The 20000-nt window shown below is 50.0% G+C and overlaps 1 protein-coding gene across 1 annotated transcript in view; it reads left to right on the top strand.

Annotated features, from left to right (window-relative positions):
• The first annotated feature begins 294 nt into the window (after positions 1-294).
• MAP3K14 (mitogen-activated protein kinase kinase kinase 14) overlaps positions 295-20000 on the top strand; it is a 43878-nt gene continuing 24172 nt past the window's right edge. Inside the window, exon 1 of the mRNA XM_060645844.3 lies at positions 295-413. The gene's annotated coding sequence lies outside the window, so the exon portion shown is untranslated. The remainder of the gene's footprint in view (positions 414-20000) is intronic.

The following is a 20000-nucleotide window of genomic DNA, read 5'->3' as shown; positions in this document are numbered from 1 at the left end:
TTCTGTCAATCTGTCCGCCTGGCAATCTCTGCTCTATAAACACTGTCCGGAAATAGTGCCCATTTCTGGAAACAAGGCCTTGTTAGCCAATCGTTGCTAGGGGGGCCGTATGACGGGGCGAGACGTCTCATTGGTTAGACTGGAGGAATGGGCGGGGCCAAAGGCGGAGGTGCGGCCAAAGCAAGGAGGCGCGAAGCAGGACAAATCTGCAGCCGCCGGGGGAGGCGTGGCCCCGGGGGCGGCCTGGAAGGCGGTGGAGGGGGGGAGGGGCCCGAGGCGGTGGCGGGGGGCGGGGCCCGAGGCCGGGGCGGGGCGACCGTGGTCCCGGAGCACAGCGGTCGGCGGCCGACGGCGGGAGACCGCGGGCGAGGGGAGCGCGACACTCGCTGGTTGGGGAGATCGGCGCTCAGCCGGTAAGTGACTGAACGGGATCCCGGGACTCCGAGCGGGGCGCCGAGGGAACGGCGGGGAAGAATCGCCCCACAGCCCGGGGTCGGGCCGCGACCTGGCCCGCCGCCCGGAATGGTGGGGGTCCGCGGCGCGGACGGTCGGATCCACTCGCGCGCGAGCCCCCGGCGCCCGGCCGCCGGCGCTCGCTTCGCACCACGCTGCCAGGGCCAAGGTCGCACGCTGCTCTCGTCTCGCACCCCCGCAGGCCGCACGCTCGCCGAGAGCGCGCATAGGGGCGCCCTGCTTCCCCTTCCCCAACGCAACGCCCCCATTGACCCCGCGCTCAGCCTCCCCTGCCGCCGAGCCCGCCCCTCCTACTCTTCTCCCTGGGTGCCCGCAGGGTGGGGGTTCGCCTCGGCTCGGGACGGAAGGTGGCGGATGCACAAGCGCCCCGGATCTGTGCGTCCTCTCACCTGCTGTGGCCGTGAAACCCTCGGCCTTCCCTTGGGAAGTTCTCGGGTCACACTCCGAAGCGGGGAGAAGGAGCGTAGCTTGCCCTTGGCACCCGGTGGGGCAATGCTGGCCACTCTCGGCATCCTTTCTCACCCTGACCCTTCTGTGATTCTTATGTCCGCTACGCTCAGGACTTTATCCGGGTCCGGTATAATGTTCCCATCTTGGAAGCCCACCAGGCACCAGGTAGAAAGAGGCCGCTTGTAGAGTGCAGTCTCACCTGCCCCAGAAGCCTCCTTGGTGCTGGGCAACTTCAGAAGTGCTTCCCTCCTAAATAGAGTTAAAACTGTTGCTTTCGGTCTTGAACGGTGTGCTGGGGAGGTAGTGTGGGGAGCAGAGGATAAGCAGAGAAAAGGTACAGAAATCAGTGGTAGAAGTGGCAGGATTATTTTTAACTGGAGGCGGTGAACACCAGTGGCTTGATTAAGGCGTCTAAGCCGACGAAGTTAAACGGTGAGAAATGGGGCCCGCTACAGAAGAGCAGTCTGAAGTTCATTCCAGGAAAAATGTTGAAAACCGCTTGACTAGAAACATAGTCTCTGAGAGATTAGAGGGAGATAGTATCTTAACATTAGTGATGTGTTTTTTACTTAGTGTCTTCATACCTGTAACCTCCATTTTCCTTCAGACATCTGCAGGAAGACATAGACGGTATTGTCCTGTTTCATAGGTGAGGCACCTGGGGCGGGTGGGGGTGGGTGGGTAGTATACATTTTGCCTAATGCGTTCTAGCCAGGACTCAGGGTGAGAGGCCTGGGCCACTGGAGTCTTACCAGGGTTCTTTCCCCTGGACCAGGACCACGTTATGGGACTTGGTTGCAGGAAGAAGGGAGAGGTCTGGCGTGGTATTTATGCTCTTGCCGTGAGAGGACAGGTGCTTGGCTTGCTTACGATGTATTCGGATTTACTGTTGGTGTTTTTTAAGTGATGTCAAAGTCAGTTCCTTGGGTGTGGTGATGCCAGACCTCTCTCTGACACCTTTAAGACATCCTCATTTATTTTGAAGGGTGTGGTGAACTTCTCAGAAGGTCTCAAAATAAAAGTAACTTTAGAAATACGTACCCAGGTGTATGTTCCAACACTGTTGTAAAATCAGACAGCAACAAGCTGCCAACCTTCAGATCATCTTCTGACTGTTTTCAGATTATAAGGAGCCGTTCTGAAGGGGGTTTTTTGCCCCTGGTATTGTCTGGTAGGGTTTGTGGGAGCGGCACCACAGACAGAGACCCTGCCAAATGAGCCTTCATCTATTAAACAAAAATGTCTGGTTGGCCGTTTCGCCTCAACAGATGGAGGTTTGGTTCCTCATTTTGGTTCTCCTGTTGAACACTGACTCCTTTGTGATCTGCTTGGAGTGTTTATATATCATTTAATGTTGAGAAGCAGGCTGGGCCCTGATTGGTTGTCCAACTCCGGGCAACTGTTGTGATCCTTTTGGTTCATGGTAACAGTTCATCCCGGCCAAGGTCTGGTGAGAGATCTGTAGAGATGGGAAAGACAAAGCTTCGTCCAGCATTGTTTTCTTCATCGTTGGCACCCCCTTAAGAGAGCTCTATCACTTTGGCCCGTGAAGTCACTTTTCATTTCCTATTTTTTTTCCTGTCTCCGTGGACAGCACACGAGCTTTTCGAACAGGTCTGCCTGCCTTGATGAAGAGCTGACAGATTCATACCAGTTGGCTTGACAGATGTTCTTTCCGGGAGGATAGTTAAGAAATCGTGGAAGCAGAATCAGTCCTACGTGAAAAGTATAAGTCAGCTTGATACTCTCACAGGCAGCTTGTTTGTACCAAAGGCTTCCATCATCTCAAAGCTGTTTTTTTTTTTTCCTGGCAAAAGGTTAAAATGCAACTAAAATTCTGCTTTCGTGATTAATAAGTCACTACCGCAGTTGTGTCTGATGCTTCCTGTTTGCCCCATTTTAGTATTTCAGTTAAACTGGAAACATCTGAGCACAACGGGCACTTTTGATGGCACCGGTGTGAAATTGGCGGGAAGGGAGACCCTTCCATGGCAGCGGATTTGGGGAACTCGAAGGATAGGCCGGGCCCTCTGGCCTGTGCACACCACACTGCGACTCCACTCGGAGGGCAAGGAGTGGAGGCTGGGCCCTCTCAAGGGGGTGGAGCGAGCGTTAGCAGTGATGCACGTGTGAAGGCTTATGCATTTACTTGGTGGTGCTGACTGAAATGTTGAAAGCAGTAGATCAGAAATAGAAGGCTAAACATAGGGCAGCCTGGGTAGTAGAACATTGCAGTCGAGCGGAGTGAGACATCGACGTACGTCGGGCGGACGGTCGTTAGTTCGGGGCTTGTCTTCCACACCTGAGTGGCACTGCAGAGAAAAGCCATTTTCCCTTTGGTGGCCCGTGTGTCCTTCTTTGTGTTCTAGTTGAACGGAGCCTCCTCCCGGCTTGCTGTCTTAGGGCTTTTAATCGCTTGCTGTCTTAGGGCTTTTAAATCCCTTAAAATTATATGGCATGAAGAGTAATGGCACGTTGTAGCCATTTTTTTTTGTACTTTTTTTATACTTCTACTTTGTCAAGAAAGGCAGGGCCGAAGATCAGGAAAGGGAAGCCTCCTAAGGAGAAATAGGGCACACAAGATTCTTCAGGAGAGCACTGTCATGCCCAGAAGCTAAACACACGTTTCTTAACATCTGTTTCACTGCTTTTTCTACTAACTTACTCATGAAAGGATAAGTTTCATGAGTAACTTTTTTTTCCCCCCCGAACATGCCAATTTTGAATGTGACTACACCGGGGTAGCCGCTGTGTTTCTCTGTTTATGCTAAAATAGTAATGAGTGTCGTTGACAGCGATCGAGTGGCATTGGTTGTTCACAATTGCTCGTTACTAAAAGGCTGACCGAGGACTAGCACGTTCTCTGGATGAGTCTACTTGTCTTCATTTTGCAGATGGCAGAAATTAGGGCCGAGTGGTCAGGTGATTTGGCCTGAGCAGTAGAGCAAGTCTGGTGGTGTCTCCGGGGTCAAATGTGGGGGTTGGGGCTGTCATGTCAGACAGACCTGGGTCAGGTCCAGCTCTGCCACGGTCTGCCCGTGTGACTCAGGCAAATCACTTCGCTTCTCCAAGCACTGGGTGCCTCATCTATACATGGGATCAGAAATACTTCACGGGGTTGTTTTGAGTAGAAAATGAGAGCACCTGTGCAAAGTGCTGAGCTCCGTGCCTGGCACATAATAAGCCGCAGGACACAGTGGCTTAGCAGTAGTGGTAGCTGCCTTTTCTTCTGGAAGATGCTGTCAAGAAGGGTCAGACTGCCTGACAGGGCAGAGTCATTTTCTCAGTAGGACCTCCGGGGGATGTTTCTTCTGGGCAGAGGTTTTAGCTGTCACGTTCTCCCCATCTTATACTAGATACTGTCCTCACCACCCTCCAAAGGAGCCTACAGAGGCCCAGGCTCTGCCCGATCAGAGTGGGGGATCCTAGACCTAGGCCAGCCTCGGCCCTCCCAGGACTCTGAGCCAGAAGCAGGGCTGGGCCTTTCTTTCCAGGCCTCCCTTGTGTCCCCCATGTGGTGTAGCGGGTCCCCGCCTTAACTATGGAGATGAAAAGTAGGAAAATGCCGTATAGAACATAAGTCAACAAGGACTTGTTCTTTGTTTGAGGGACTCAAAGGGAAATTTTGGTTCTGAAGAAAGAGGGCGCCTGGGTTGGGTCAGTCGGTTAAGCGTCCAACTCTTGGTTTCGGCTCATGATCCCACGGTTGGTGAGATCGAGCCCCGTGTCCGGCTCTGCACTGACATCTCGGAGCCTGCTTGGGATCTCTCTCTCTCTCCCTCTCTGTCTCTGTCCCTCCCCGGTTCATGCTCTCTCTCCCTCTCGAAATAAATAAATATTTAAAGAATGAGAAGTCACCCAAGGGGGAAAAAAGTTTCACGTTACATTTTAAGTTCTTTTTTCCTCTTCTTGATACAAAACAAAAATATAGGCTCCCACCAGGCTGACGTTCCCTTTAAATAACATTTTGTTTTCTCTTGGGGAAGCTGCCTTCATGGCCAGAGTCATTTCTAAAGTGAACCTAGTTTTTAGAAAAAATAGATCACCGGATGTCAAGCCTCATGTGGAGCTCAGTTCAGATGAAAATGAAACCAGCAGGCCCGGAGTGGTAGCCCCACACTTGACTTCAGGCCGGAGGTGAGAGGCAGCATGTCTGGACCCGGCTCACTAACTGGTCGGCCCCACAGAGTGCATTTGATAGGTGCCTTAGTCATTTTCCAGGCAGCTTTGCTTAGGTGAGCAGAGCACTTTCTCCAGAAGGTGAGTCACCCGTGCAGGGGTGTAGGTGACAGGCGACTTATTCCCCGGCACAGTCGCAGAGGAAGTCTTGAGCAGACCTTGTCAGAGAAGCTCTCTGCCACGGGGCACCTGGCCGGCTCCGTCGGAAGAGCGTGCGACTCTCGATCTTGGGGTCATGAGTTTGAGCCCCTCGTTGGGTGTAGAGATTACTAAAAAAAAAAGTATATATATGTATATGTATATGTGTATATATATATATATATATATATATATATATATATACTTTATAAAAGAAGAAGAGACAGCTCTCTGTCAGAAATCACTTTCATTTCAGCAGAAGGGCTTTGGAGGCAGGGGTTGGAGCCAAGGCTTGCCAACCGACAGATAGATGGATCCCCTGGCTGGGGCGGGGTGGGGGGGAAGGGTTGGGGGGGGTCATGTGAACAAGGCACAGAGCCCAGATCAGCAGTGTCACTGCACTCCTGAGTCCAGCCACCTTGAGGGTGGAAAATGGCCCACTTCCAGTGACAGTCAGCAAAGAAGCTGGAGGGGAGCTTTGGCTCCAGGGAGCTGGGAAACCCCTTGGCAAAGAGCAGAGAGATGCAAACCATACTTTGGTGTGAAAGACCTTTTGGGGAACCCTTTTCTACCTGCCTCTCTTTTTGCCACCTGAGTTGGAAGGCTCTAAAGAGCTGCGGTGATCAAGAAGGCTAGATTCAACCCTGGACTTCAGAACACTGTCATTCCAAGCCCACCGCCACCTCAGTTGTCGACACTTCCGGGACCAGCGTTTGGGCCCAGAAAGAAGGAGCAGAGGAAAGTCCTGAGACACCCCTGCCAGCCAGTGTCTGGTTCCTGTGGCTTCTGTTCACCCTCTCAGCACTAAGGCCACGACCAGGGGTCCATCAAGACAAGGTTTGTTCAGACTCTGTTCTAGACCAGTGTGGTTAGTGTTCAGCCTGACTGCTGATCAGGGACATCTGTAGGCAATGTCCACGGTTAGCCTCAAAGTGGCCTTGACTTTATTGAAGCCTTTGGGGGAAACGCTAGCATTACCTTGCAAGTGGTCGCAGACTCCACCTCAGCCCCATATGCACACCCCATCCATCCGAACTAGCCAGCCCTCACTTCAAGCAGGCATGGCTAAGTGACCTTTAGGCCTCAACCACTGTGTCAAGAAAGAGCTATTAGAATTACAGCCTAGAAATGATCGTTATCATTTACATTCTCCCCTATTTTTCTTTATTTAAAAAAAAATGATTTTTATTTTTATTTATTCATTTGGAGAAAGAGAGAGCAAGCAACCGGGGGCGGGGGGGGGGGGGGGGGTGGGGCGCGCAGAGAGAGAACTCCAAGCAGGCTTCTCGCTGTCAGCACGGAGCCTGATGCGGGGCTCCAACCCGTGAACCGTGAGATCATGAGCTGAGCTGAAACCGAGAGTCAGATGCGTAACCGACAGAGCCATCCAGGCACCCCTCCCCTATTTTTCTTAAAGTTTATTTATTTATTTTTGACAGAGAGAAAGCACGCAAGCAGGGGAGGGGCGGAGAGAGAGAATCCCAAGCAGGCTCTGTACTGTCAGCTTAGAGCCCGATTCAGGGCTCCAGCTCACGAACTGGGAGATCATGACCTGATCCAAAACCAAGAGTCGGACACTTAACCGACTGAGCCACCCAGGCGCCCTACATTCTCCCCCGTTTTACAAAAGAGAAAACTGTGGCCCAAGGAAGCAGAGTTGCCTAAGGCCACGCGGCCAGTTAATGGCAGTATCTGAACTAAAGCCCAGGCTCTTTTCACTATGCGGTGCTGCGACCACAGAACAGAGGAACTGCTCCCCGGGTAGGAATTGTACTTTTTCACTAGTTCCTCCTTTATTCCCCCACCTTGGCCCCATGCCTCTCAGCCTTTCTGCAAGCTCTGCCAGACCTGGGAGGGGTGGAGCCAGAACGGCAGCTGCTGTGGGTCTAAGAAAAAGTCAACAGAAAGCTATTCATTTGATACTCTCTTATACCACGAAGTTTGTGTAACCAAAAGGAGGTCAAGGTTGATAAGAAAATACAAGTCTGGGCAGGGTTACCCAGAAGTCTCAAAGGTTGCTTGCACCTTTCAGGTACCTTCCTACCTCCCCAAGCAGTATCTTACCCAAAGTGGGTGTTCAGTTACTATTAATGACTGATTGCGAGGGGACAAAGCCATGGGGCACCAAGAAGCCCTTCTGTATCTTTCCGCCGTGAAGAAGAGACATGTCGCCCGTGGCATGCAGGTGGCCTGGAAAGCCAGAGCAGTCGGATGTCATTCCAGCTGGATGCCTCCAGCAACTCTGAGCAAAGAAGCTCTTCCTCATGGGCAGAGCATGATGTCGGATCGGGATGGTGGCCCCTGTAAGTGCAAAGAGCCGTTGTGTCTGCGATTAACCACCCACCTGATGCTCTCATTGATGTGTCCTTTTACTGGGCCAGAATTTGCCAGTACTCCTAGGTCTGCTGGTCAATACCAGGGATGACCTGGGGTGGGAGGGGTAGGAGGAAAGGGGGCCTTAGCCAGCCTCAGATGAGGATGTCATTACCCATTAAGATTAGAAATGGACTTCTTTGGCCCCAGAAGTGAGTTGGATGAACCAGGCTTCTTGAGCCCATGCTCAATAGTCCCAGCTGGTAGGTGCTGTACTTTGAGAGACAGGAATAGCTTTACAGAGATAAATGTAAAAGGCGGAGATTTGTGTATGTACTACCTCCTAGCGAGCATATGTGCACACATCGGAGCCCAGATGGATGTTGTCTAGTTCAGAAGGGTCACCGTCTCAAAGACTTGGAAATCATTGGGTCTTCAAGGTCAGCATTTAGGAAAGGGGACAAGGGCGGCTCAGGACCCAGCTTGCATGACACCTCCTTGTACCCCCGTATAGTCAGAATACAGGCACCGTGCTGGGGCACCTGCGTGGCTCAGTCAGTTAAGCGTCCGACTTCAGCTCAGGTCACGATCTCACAGTTCATGGCTTCGAGCCCCTGCATCGGGCTCTGTGCTGACAGCTCGGAGCCTGGAGCCTGCTTCGGATTCTGTGTCTCCCTCTCTCTCTGCCCCTCCCTGCTCGCACTCTGTCTCTCTCTCTGTCAAAAATAAATAAACATTAAAAACTTTTAAAGAAAAAAAGAAAGAATATAAGCACCGTGCTGTGACCCCTGGTATAGGGAGCTGTCTCTGCCCCTTCCGGCTCACCGAATGAATGGCCGGTCTGGACACTCAGACACTAGGCTGGCCAGACTCTTGGAGCCGAGGCACCAGGTTATTCTTCAGGAGCACATCAGTCACCCTTTCGGTGAGTGCTTGCCAAGAATGTCACGGTTGTAGGCTCTGGCAGGTGCTAGAATATAGAAACGAGGATAACTGACTGAGGTGCTGCCCTCGAGGAGCTCACTGTGGTGGGGATGGGGCGGGAGGAGACAGACCTTGCAGGTGCTAAATAATGAACCGTGACTGAGGAGGCTGGAGAGGAGCCAGGAAGACGTGGTGGCCCGGGGACCCTCCTTGTCCTGCGGGGCCCGGTACGGTCACACACACAGCTCCTCCGAGGCAAGGAGCGCCACCTCCCATCCTGCAGGTGTCCGGATGGGAACACCCTCAGCATTTCTCATCTTGGGCTCTTGTACCACTTGTCAGCCTGGAAAAGGAGCTTGAGAACAATCTGGAAACCTCAGCACTCTGGGAGAAAGGAGCATAGTTGCAGAGGCGTATGGCAGTCAGGAGAAATGTGTGCTTGCACATGCCTCAGAGCAGAAGCAGACCACAGGGAGCCAGCCATTAAAGACGTGGCTGACTTACCCCAGCCTTCCAGGCTGGAATAGAGAAGGCGGTGACACAGTGACCAAGCCCATGTGCTTGGTGCCACTCCGACACAGGCTCGTAGGCAGATGATTCAAAGCCTGACCCATGACAGTGCTTCTTAATAACCAAGTTCAGCATTCCAGAAGAGCCTTTCCAGGGTTACGACGGTGAAAGCCTCATGAGGGCAAGGACCTTGTCTGTCTTGGTCACCATGGCATCTTTTGGCCAGCACGGCACCTGGAGAATGGGAACCACTGGCTAAGTATTTGTGGTCAAGTGAAAGTACAAGAATAGCATCCATATTCCTCCTTCTAGGCCCTGACGGCCTGAGAGAGCCACAGGCTATTCACGGTTTCCCCTCCTTTACCAAGGATTACTCTGAGAGCCTCTGGAATATTCCCCGTTATCCCACAGGTCCCAAGCCTTTCTTCTCTTCCCAGAGGAGGGCAAGAATGCGACTGTATTATAAAGGACTGTATTATACAGGGACGTGTCAAAGTCACCTTTGCTGCTCACGTCCTCAAGTCGTCACTCAGGCCAGTCGGCCAAAGGGTATGGTATGGCAGCATCTGAAATGAAGCCATGGGCAGGGTTCCACTGCCACGGTGCTTCCTTCCATTAACCCCCGCACGTTGGAAGTCTTCTGTGGAAAGCCGAGTTGTTTGGGTTTCTTGTTTATTCTAAGGTTCCTCAAACTAGTTCCTCAATTTCAAAACCAGTCACCAGTGACTACAACGAACTTGGAGCCTCCTCCCTTACAGGGAGGCTGAGCCTGTCTTTCTCCATCTGCTCTGAATTACAGGTAGACCCTGCTCGAAGCCAGTGCCACTTGGGAAGACCAGAGACAAACCCAGAGAGGAGGGGAATAAGTGGTTGTATTTCAGTGGGATTAACCGTAGCCCAGGGAACTGCTCCCTTGCTCAGAATCCAATTCAAAAGGTTAAACAAGGAGAGCTGTTTTTCACAACCAAATGTTGCTTGTAATGATGACGTCAAGGCTTGGCAAGATCCAGAAGTGCATTTTGACTCATCAAAAGAAAGCTGATTGTGTTTGGCATGATTCTGGTGTCGGGGGCAGTTTATGGCACTGTAATCTTTGGAAATTGATCATTACCGAATGGTATCCCCTGCAGGCCCCCTTAATCAAAATGTTTAAATACACAAAATACCCCCCACAGAACACACTTGAAATTTTTTTTACACAACATACATTAAAAATTCCTTGCCAGTTTAGTGTAGAAAATGAGGCATGCGTGTGGTTGGGGTTTTTTTTTTTTTTTTCCCCTTCAATACTACTCCCCTCCCCCAACGTTCTCCTGCATACCAATTCCATAATTGTCTGTGTGGGTCAGTGAGGCCCCAGTGACCTCTTCAATCCGCCATTGGCTCTCCTCCTGCAAAGGATTCAAAAGTTGAATTGAAAATGCCATTGTAACACTTCTTTTGAAGTGTCTACAATGTTCTTTATCAGGGGCCCGGAGGACAAGGTACTGGCCATGTTTATGAAGACGGTAGCTGTTAAAAAAAAAAAACAACCTAGGGGCGCCTGGGTGGCTCATTGGGTTAAGTGATCCACTCTTGATTTTTTGGCTCAGGTCAGGGCCCCTCCCTGGGGTTGGCTTGAGGTTCTCTTTCCTGCTCCCTCTGTCCCCGACCCCCCTTCAACAACAACCACAAAAATAACCAAACAACCAAACCAATAACAACAACCAAAGCAAAATAGCCTGGAGCCAGGTTTTCTCAAATGAATGGCTGGAGCACCTGGGTGGCTCAGTCGCTTGATTTTGGCTCAGGTCACGATCTCACGGTTCGTGGGTTCGAGCCCCGCGTCTGGCTCTGTGCTGAGCGCAGAGCCTGCTTGAGATTCTCTCCCTCTCTCTGTCTCTCTCTTTCTCTCTCTTTGTCTCTCTCTCAATAAATAAACATTTAAAAACATAAAGTGGATAGCAGATTTGAACTTTGTCATAGAATGGGTCCTTGTGACGGGCCCAGGTATGTATTAGCTGATACCTGCGCTGGGCGTGGGTGGGCTAGGGAACGAACACAAGCCTGCCACATGTCTTGCTCCCCCATCACCGTTTCAAGTGTCTTCTTTCCAGAACGTCAGCCAACTGCGTTTATGCTCCCTAATTGAGATGCTTCCTCCTGGGTCAGTCCCTGGGTTTCTCACTAACAGACCTTTGGCTTGTGGCTGCTTCTGTGTGTGGGGGGGGGGCGGGGGAGGGGGGGGGGGTCTCAATTCTTTTTTTTTTTTTTTAATGTTTATTTATTTTTGAGATAGAGAGAGACAGAGCATGAACAGGGGAGGGTCAGAGAGAGAGGGAGACACAGAATCTGAAGCAGGCTCCAGGCTCTGAGCTGTTAGCACAGAGCCCGACACGAGGCTCGAACTCACGGACCATGAGATCGTGACCTGAGCCGAAGTCGGCCGCTTAACCGACTGAGCCACCCAGGCGCCCCCCAATTCTTAAAGCTTAGATCATTTGAAAATAGGGCATCATGGTTAAGAGTATGTACTTTTTGACATAAGAGTCCTGTGTACAAATCCCGCTTCTGCCACTTCCTTGCAGAGTAGCCTTACACTGATCTCTTGACCCCCTGAGCCTCAGTGTCTTCCCCCACATAAAGGGGACAATATTAGCGCCTTGTTCACAGCGTTACTGTGAGGGCCCAAGAAATAGTACGTGCGTTACCTGATAGGTAGCATGTAATAATAGCTGCCGTTATTATTTTTATTATTATTGACAACCGGCGTGTAATTAATGTGTATACACATAGCAGCAGCTTGTTGAAAACACTTGAAGATGTCCACAGGACGGCTAATTTCAGCGTGAGCTGCCCAGGAATTCTGGGTCCCGGGTTCATCACGCACCGCCCACAGCTCGTTCCTTAGTGCATCCAGAGCTGAGGCACGGCCAGCAGAGAAAAAAGCTGGAAGGCACGTTTCGAATGCACTTCAAAGAACTTCCCCCTGGTAGGTTGGCCTTTCCTGGCTGACTGCTTCTGCCGTGTGGTCTCAGGATTCTCCCCTCCTATTCTGACAGCATCTGTTCCAGACCTTCCTCCTGATACTAAGGCTGCTGGCTAGAGGCTTTGCAAGGTAGATTTCAGCGCTGCAGAGGCAAGGACTTTCAGACAACTGGTACTTCCAGGCCCAGAGGGGCCTGCTCATCTTGGGACAGCTTCCTTCTGACTGGAGGCTTTGCTCACGTTTATAGAGCACCCGCTTATTCCAGACACAGTATTGGGCATTTAGAGATTGCTTCTTGCGTTTAATTGGCCTGTAAAATCCTGTTGTTTTAGTTTGAGCATCCCTGTTCTACAGATGAGACATCCGAGTCTCAGAGTAAGTGATCTGCACCTGGTCACACACCAGAGTGGTAGAGGCTCCAGTTCAAACTCGGATCTTTTGACTCCAAGGCCATCCTGTGAATGTAGCTGAAATGGCCGTCCTCAGGATTATTAAGTGATACCTTGGAATAAATGACCTCCAAAGGCCCTCTGATCCCAAGATCGTTGTGTGATTGCTTTATCATTTATTTATCCAGCCATCCATTCTCACCAACTAGATTATAAGCACCTTGAAGGCAAGGATAGCATCTTTCTAGTAAATAGCTGATATAACGTTTGGGAACCCACCTGTCCCGGACTGACCGATGCTGCCTACTTTTCTGACACGTAGAAATGAGAAAAGAGCAAGCCCACGATGAAAAGGGTCACCCAGAAATTCCAGCCCCAGATATTTACCACCCAGAATTAACCTATACAAGTGCACAAAGAAGTAAATAAACGGTTGCAGGGGGAGTGGTTTTGTTTTTCGGTTTTTGGGTTTTTTGCGGTATTACTTACAAGAGTGAAAAGTTGGGAACGATGTGCAAGTCCATCCATAGAAGAATAGATGAAGAAATGGTGGTATATTTATACCATAGAATCTTATGGAGCCGTTAAAAAAAATGAGAGAGGGGCGCCTGGGTGGCTCAGTCGGTTGAGCGTCCGACTTCAGCTCAGGTCATGATCTCACAGCTCGTGAGTTCGAGCCCCACGTCGGGCTCTGTGCTGACAGCTCAGAAGCCTGGAGTCTGCTTCAGATTCTGTGCCTCCCTCTCTCTCTGCCCCAACCTACTTGCATTCTGTCTCTGTCTCTCTCAAAAGTAAACATCAAAAAAATTTTTTTAAAAAATGAGAGATCTAACATACACTGAAATGTAACCGTATCCATAATCTATCTATTGTTAAGTGAAAGATGTGACTTGTACAATATTATGTATGTAGGGGCGCCTGGGTGGCTCAGTCAGTCAAGCATCCGACTTTGGCTCAGGTCATAATCTCACAGTTGTGGGTTCGAGCCCCACATCAGGCTCTGTGCTGACAGCTCAGAGCCTGGACCCTGGTTTGGATTCTTCCCTCTCTCTCTTCCCCTCCCCCAGCTCACGCTCTGTCTCTCAAAAATTAATAAACGTTAAAAAAATTAGAATATTGTGTATGTATAAGCCTGTGTTTCTTTTAAAACCAGTCCCAAACTCTATGTTTGTACATGAATGCTAATGGACCTAGAAGGATTTATACCAAATTTAAGGGTTTCTTACATTGTAGGGAGGAGGGAATGGGGCAAAACTTGCTTTCTTGCTTTCTTGCTTTCTTCCTTTCTTTCTCTATATACTTTGTATGGTTGAAATTTTCACAGTGAACAAGTATTACTTTTGTATTTGAAAACAAAATATAGATGAAAAAGAAAAAGAAAAAGAAACCGGGTCAGATATTACATCAGGAAGGTAGGAGAGATTAGCCAGAACAACTTGCCTTCTTTGGGTTTCCCAGACTGAGACCACCCCTCAGGTCCCACCCTTGACGTAAGCAGGGAAGGAGGGGCTGGTGGCTTTCTGTCTGGTCCAGGGCCGCTGTCTGTCCCATTGTCTGTGGGGCCACTTGTGGGCACAAGTGTTTCTTCCATCCAGCACTAACACAGCCTCAGCTACTGCAACGCTTGTCTCCCATGACTATAAATAAAAGCAGGGAAGCAGGGGTCATCAGAGCTGAGGACGTCTGACAGGGCCACCTTCTACTGCTTGAGTCATAACTGATAAAACCCACAGTCCCCAGCGGGAAACAAGAAAGAGAGAATGAAAACCAAAACCAGAAGGACGGGCTTGCCCGTCTCCAGCCTTCTGTGTTAGTAGCCGTGCTCCCAGAACTCACTGACCGACCACCGAGATTCTGGTGAGGTTTCCACTGGGGGCAGGAGGCAGCCATCACGTATTTATGAAGTCCCCCTCACAAACATGGGCCAGAATGCCTCTTAAATTCTTATCCCATACCAAGAGACCCTTTTCTAGTCATAGCTTGTTTTTGTTATACAAAGTAATACTCCCCAGAGGACATCTCTGGTGGGACAGACAAGAAACCACTAACTGGGATCCCCTCAGAGGGATGGGGGAAGGGTGAGAAGGACTTACACTTTTCACTGTATATCTTTCCTTTTTTTTTTTTTTTTTTTTTTTTAATGACTTGGAAACATCTGTTAAGAAATGAAAACAGAGGGGCGACTGCTGGCTCCGTCGGTTAAGCGTCCAACTCTTGGTTTCAGCTCAGGTCATGGTCTCACAGTTTGTGAGTTCAATCCCCTGCTTGGGGTCTCTCTCTCTCTCTCTCTCTCTGTCCCTCCCCCACTCACTCTCTCTGTCTCTCTTGAAAGAAATAAATCAACTTAAAATTTTTTTTTAATTAAAAAAAATGAAAACAGAAAAGTAATACATGATGGTTGAAAAAAAGTGGAAAAATTAAAAAAGTTTAAAAAAAATCAAAACACCACTAAACCCCAAGAGAGAGCTGTTGCCGCGTGTCTACGCTAAGTGTCTGCATTTTCATAAAGGTTGATGTAATACGCGGACGGACACATGCTAGGCGGGGTCATACTTTAGATATAATTCTGAATCCTTTCTCTGTTACTTCTGTGTTCCATTGGCATTTTTCCATATAGTTAAAAACTATTTGTAAACGTTATTAATGGCTGTGCCATCATTTATTTAATAATTATCCTCCCCCTGTCATTAGACCCTTTTGTTCCAGTTTTATCATAAAACACCCTGAGTGTCTCTGATTTTCCATATTTCTGTTTGCTCCATACCTAGACACAATTCTCTGAGTTGTGTGCACGAGAAATGGCTGTCTTCTCTTGGTGTAAGGGTTTCTCATTTCCAGAGTGTTTCATCTGCATTATTTCATTTGATGAGTAAAGAGTGTGAGAGTGTGGGACGCCTGCCTGGGTGGCTCCGTGGGTTAATCATCCAACTCCTGATTTCTGCCCAGGTCATGATCTCACAGTTTCGTGGGTTCGAGCCCCGCATCAGGCCCACGCCAAGCCTGCTTGGGATTTTCCCTCTCTCCCTCTCTCTCTGCCCCTGCCCTGCTTGCACTGTCTCTGTCTCTCTCAAAATAAATAAACTTAAAAAAAAAAAAAAGAAGAAGAAGGTGAGGGTGTGATTAAGGGCCAGGGAGATGGTGAGGAGAGCCGGTGCCATAAGCAGTCGGAAATGGAGATGGTTAGTGCGATAAAACCGTTGGGAGGGACTTCCTGGAGGCGTACGTCGCGAGCTTGGTCCGTGAAGGAAAAGCAGGATGTCCACGGTGACCCACACAAGGACATAATACACACAGGGACCTGTCGATTTGAGTCCCATGCAAGTGGGGTGTGGAGAGACCAGACTGGCCAGAGCCAAACCCTGTGTTTTTAGGGAGATAGTGGTCGGACAGATTATGGACCACAGAATTGATACTGGGCCCAGAAGCAGTGCCCAGCCAACGGATATCTCTGAACCTGAGGTTACGTTAAGGATGTGATGTTTTGAGATTAGCTTGGGATGGGAGGAGGTCTGGGAGAAGGTGGAAGTGAACAGACACGAGGTGGTTGCCTCGACCACCTGAAGGGGCCTACGGACCACAGTGTTTCTGCACGTGCGGGGCCAGCCGGCGTCGGCGGCCGTGTAGTGGCAGTCGGGGGACAGTCGGAAATTTCATTCCATACATTGTGTTTACCCCGGCAGTTTGACCCGTGGCCTTGGCGAGACCGAGGTTTTGCGGGCATGTCAGGTTTTTATTTTACGATTGATCGGTGAGATTTTAATGATTGATGTGCGTTCACATTTCCTGTCCTCCTTAATGGGAGACGCTTAGGCGGAAACTGCCCTCCTGGGAAGCAGGCCTCAAGCTGGCGCGTGAGGCCGGTTTGGAGACTCCGGCTGAGTCTCAACTCAGAGTGCTCCTTCCTCCTTCCTCAGATGTGTCTCTAGGTCCCAGAGCTGGCTCAGCCTCTCCGCCTGAGGGAGGGAGTTAAGCCAGCCTCCCCCAGGCCTGCGGCTTTAAATGCTGTCAGCCCTGGCGGGAGATAGGGTGCTGGGAGGTGGGGTGGGGGTTCTGTCCTGAGCGCGCAGTTCACATTTAAACGCCCACGTCCACCCCCCTCCCCACCCCCACCCCCATCTGCCCCTACCCTTACCCTGTGGGTTCTTCCATCTTCTAGAACTCTGCCTCTGAATTCTACCCCTCTGGCTAAGAATTAGCCCCTGCAGTTGCATCGGGACCAAACACGTTTCCGTGATCTGGTACCCAGACCCCATCTGCAAACTCCTCTCTTGGGGCTCCCGGGCCTCAGCTTTGCCCACCAGCAACTTTGAGCTGTTTGCGGCTCCTTCTAGACTCACCTCAACTTTTGCCATTCCCTCCACCTGCAATACCTTCTCCTTTTCCTTGGGCAACTATTGCTCGCCCCTTGAGATGTAGCCCGAGGGCTTTAGGGAGCCCCTCCTGACACACACCAGGCTGGGCCAGGTGCCCCTCCGCGTGTCCCCATTACATCTGCTGTGTGTCTGTGTGGCTCATTGCGTGACCATGTTGTATTGGAATTTTCTTTCTTTCTTTTTTTAATTTTTTAAAATGTTTTTATTTATTTTTGAGAGAGAAAGAGAATAAGAGTGCGAGCAGGTGAGGAGCAGAGGGAGAGGGAGACACAGACTCCGAAGCAGGCTCCAAGCTCCGAGCCGTCAGCACAGACCCCGACGTGGGGCTCGAACCCCTGAACCGTGAGATCATGACCTGTGCCACTGACTGAGCCACCCAGGCGCCCCTAAACATTTTTTTTTTTAATTCCATTGTTAATTTAATTGAGCCACGTGTCATACGGATTCCTGCATCTTCCATTGTTTCTTGTATCTCATTTCTCTGGCTTACGTTTCTGCTTGCCAAAGCACATCCCTCGGGGACTATTTCAGTGAAGGTAGCGCCGTCTTTCCTGGAATTCTTGTTTCCATGTGTATGTATTTATGTGGGGGTTTTGTTGTGGTTGTTTTAAGAAAATGAAATGGCCTGTTACAACTAATCCGGTTGAAAGTCCTGACATCCCGGTGGTGTAACTCGACTAGAACTCTGTCCAGCGTATTGCTGATTCCGCCTTTACCGGAGATCCCTCATTTTTGGCTCTTGTGCTTCCTGCCTACCCAGGCTAAGAAATTATTGTGAACAGTGGGCCAACCCTGTGAGTAAAATAGAAGCAGTAATAGACACATGGGTAAAATCCTGCTCAGTTCCTTGATATTCCAGGTACTTCTGCCAACAAGATTTTTTTTTTTTTATGTTTATTTATTTTTGAGAGAGAGAGAGCAGAGGCGGGGTAGAGAGAGGGGGAAAGAGAGAATCCCAAGCAGGCTCCTTGATGTCAGCATGGAGCTGGACACGGGGCTCGATCTCAAGAACCGTGAGAGGGGTGCCTGGGTGGCTCAGTTGGTTAAGCGTCCGACTTCGGCTCAGGTCATGATCTCACGGTCTGTAAGTTCGAGCCCCGTGTCGGGCTCTGTGCTGACGGCTCGGAGCCTGGAGCCTGCTTCGGATTCTGTGTTTCCCTCTCTCTCTGCCCCTCCCCTACTCTCTCTCTCTCTCTCTCTCTCTCAAAAATAAATAAACATTTAAAAAAAAAAATTTTTTTAAGAACCGTGAGATGGTGACCTGGGCTGAAATCAGGAGTCAGATGCTTAAACAACTGAGCCACCCAGGCAGTGGCTCAGCTTTTGTGCTAGAATGGAACTGGGAATACTTAGGTCCTAGGGGAAGGGGGCAGAAAGCTTGAGCCCTAACCCCATGGTAGATACTCTAGTTGTGTAAATTGGGCCTCATTTGTTTCCACAGGCAGCTTATCTCTTAGAGCCTTAACTTCTTCGTCTATAAAATGGGAATAATGTCACCAACGTTGCAAGGTTCCTGTGAGGTTCCTCAGTAAAGGAGACAAAGCACATAGTACAGGCCCTGGCATTTAGGGGACACTCACTGAACGCTTGTGGGGTGAATGCAGGTGCTTCATTGAGGGGATCGGTTATAAAGGATGGGTGAGGGCCAGACGGATAGTAATAAAGGAAGAAGGTATTGTCTACTAGAGCAAAGGTATTGTCAGAGTGAGCAAAGGAAAAGAAGCAGAGGCTTACCCGTTGCTGCTGCGCTCGGGCAAGTGAAAGAGACAGATTGGCTGGGACAGAGGCTGGGGGTAGGGGAGGTTAGGGAGAGCGGGCAGGGTAGAAAGGGGAGCCGGGGCTGAGTGTACATGGGGATCTCTGGATCTGCCAGGCCAGATGGCTGTTTTTGCCAGGCCTGCTCACGCTGCCTTGCACTTGACCTTGGTTCCCCTTCCTGCACAGCCCCTCATTCTTGATAGGCAGAGGCCAGCCCAGTGCGGCCTAGTGGCCAGGCAAGCTGAAGGCTCAAAAGAGGAAGCATCAGAATAAGATTGGTTTTCAACTAATATCTTATGAAGGAAGTTGAGTCATTCTGCTTCTGCTATGTGTCCCCTCTGGGCATTCAGAAGAGGATAAGTTTGTACTTCCAGATGAAATAGTCATGACAGGGATTTGCCCCGGTCTGCCCTGGTCCCGCAGTGGACATTTCCAAGATGACCCTACGAAACGGAGATTTTTATTTCCCTTTTATATACAGAGAACCGAGACTCAGTGCGTTGAAGGCCTCAGCTACGGCTGGAAACGTTGACTCTATGATGCCAACACGGAGAAATCCCATTGTCTCAGTGATGGCATCTGTGAGCCAGGCGCAGGGCAAGAAAACGAACTTTGATCCAACATCTTCTGTGGGCTGGGCAGACCGCCTGGCGTGTCCTGTATGCTACCTCACCTGGTTCTCAAAACAAGTCGGGAGCAGCTAACAGAAGAATCTGGGTGGTCTGCTCAGGGTTGAACATGCAGGCTTGGAGACAGCCACGTGGGTCCAGCCCCACCTCTGCAGCTTGTAGCCGTGCGGCTGTTCTGGCAGGCCACTGACCTTCTCCAAGCCTCGGTCTTCACATCTGAAAATGAGGTCGATAATGGTAGGTGCTTAGTGAATACCGACAGTGTTGATTCCGAATCGGTCATCCTGCCCTCCGATGATCCTGACGAATCCGTTGCATCTGGTTGGGGAACAAATCTGGTTGGGGAACTAGAAGGAACCTTGGAAGATTTCCTAGGTCACTGGCTTTCAAGCTTTCTTCCTCAGAAGAGAGGACCTCGGCTTCCACGGAAATCCTGGGTGGATGAGAGAAAGCTGACCACGTGGGGCTCCCGCCCGCCTTCTTTAGCGAGCACCTCTTTCTTCATGTGACCCACGTTATCGTCTGCGTGCTTTTATATATTGGGCATTTTATATATTTTGGGCATTGAGCTTTTATATATTGGGCATTGAGCTAGGATTTCATTTGACAAAAATGGTCTCACTGCCTTTTTTTTTTTTTTTTTTTTTTAAGTTGCCAAAGCTAGAACTCCTATCCTCTAGTTCCTAGTCTGGTGTTTTTACTGTACTCCCTCAAAGAGGGAACTGAAATATGATACATTTTAGAAAGGTTATCATCACTGAAGATCAAATTAAAGCATATTTTCGGACCTTCCAGTTAATCGGCAATTCATTTAGTCTAAACTCCTGTCCCAGGATCCCAGGAACAGAAATTTTGCTGTTGGAGAAAACATTACTATCCCAGCCTTAAATAAGAG

The sequence above is a fragment of the Panthera onca genome, chromosome E1, assembly GCF_046562875.1.
Source record: "Panthera onca isolate mPanOnc1 chromosome E1, mPanOnc1 haplotype 2, whole genome shotgun sequence".
Classification (NCBI taxonomy): domain Eukaryota; kingdom Metazoa; phylum Chordata; class Mammalia; order Carnivora; family Felidae; genus Panthera; species Panthera onca.
This window is presented reverse-complemented; position numbering and strand designations above follow the sequence as displayed.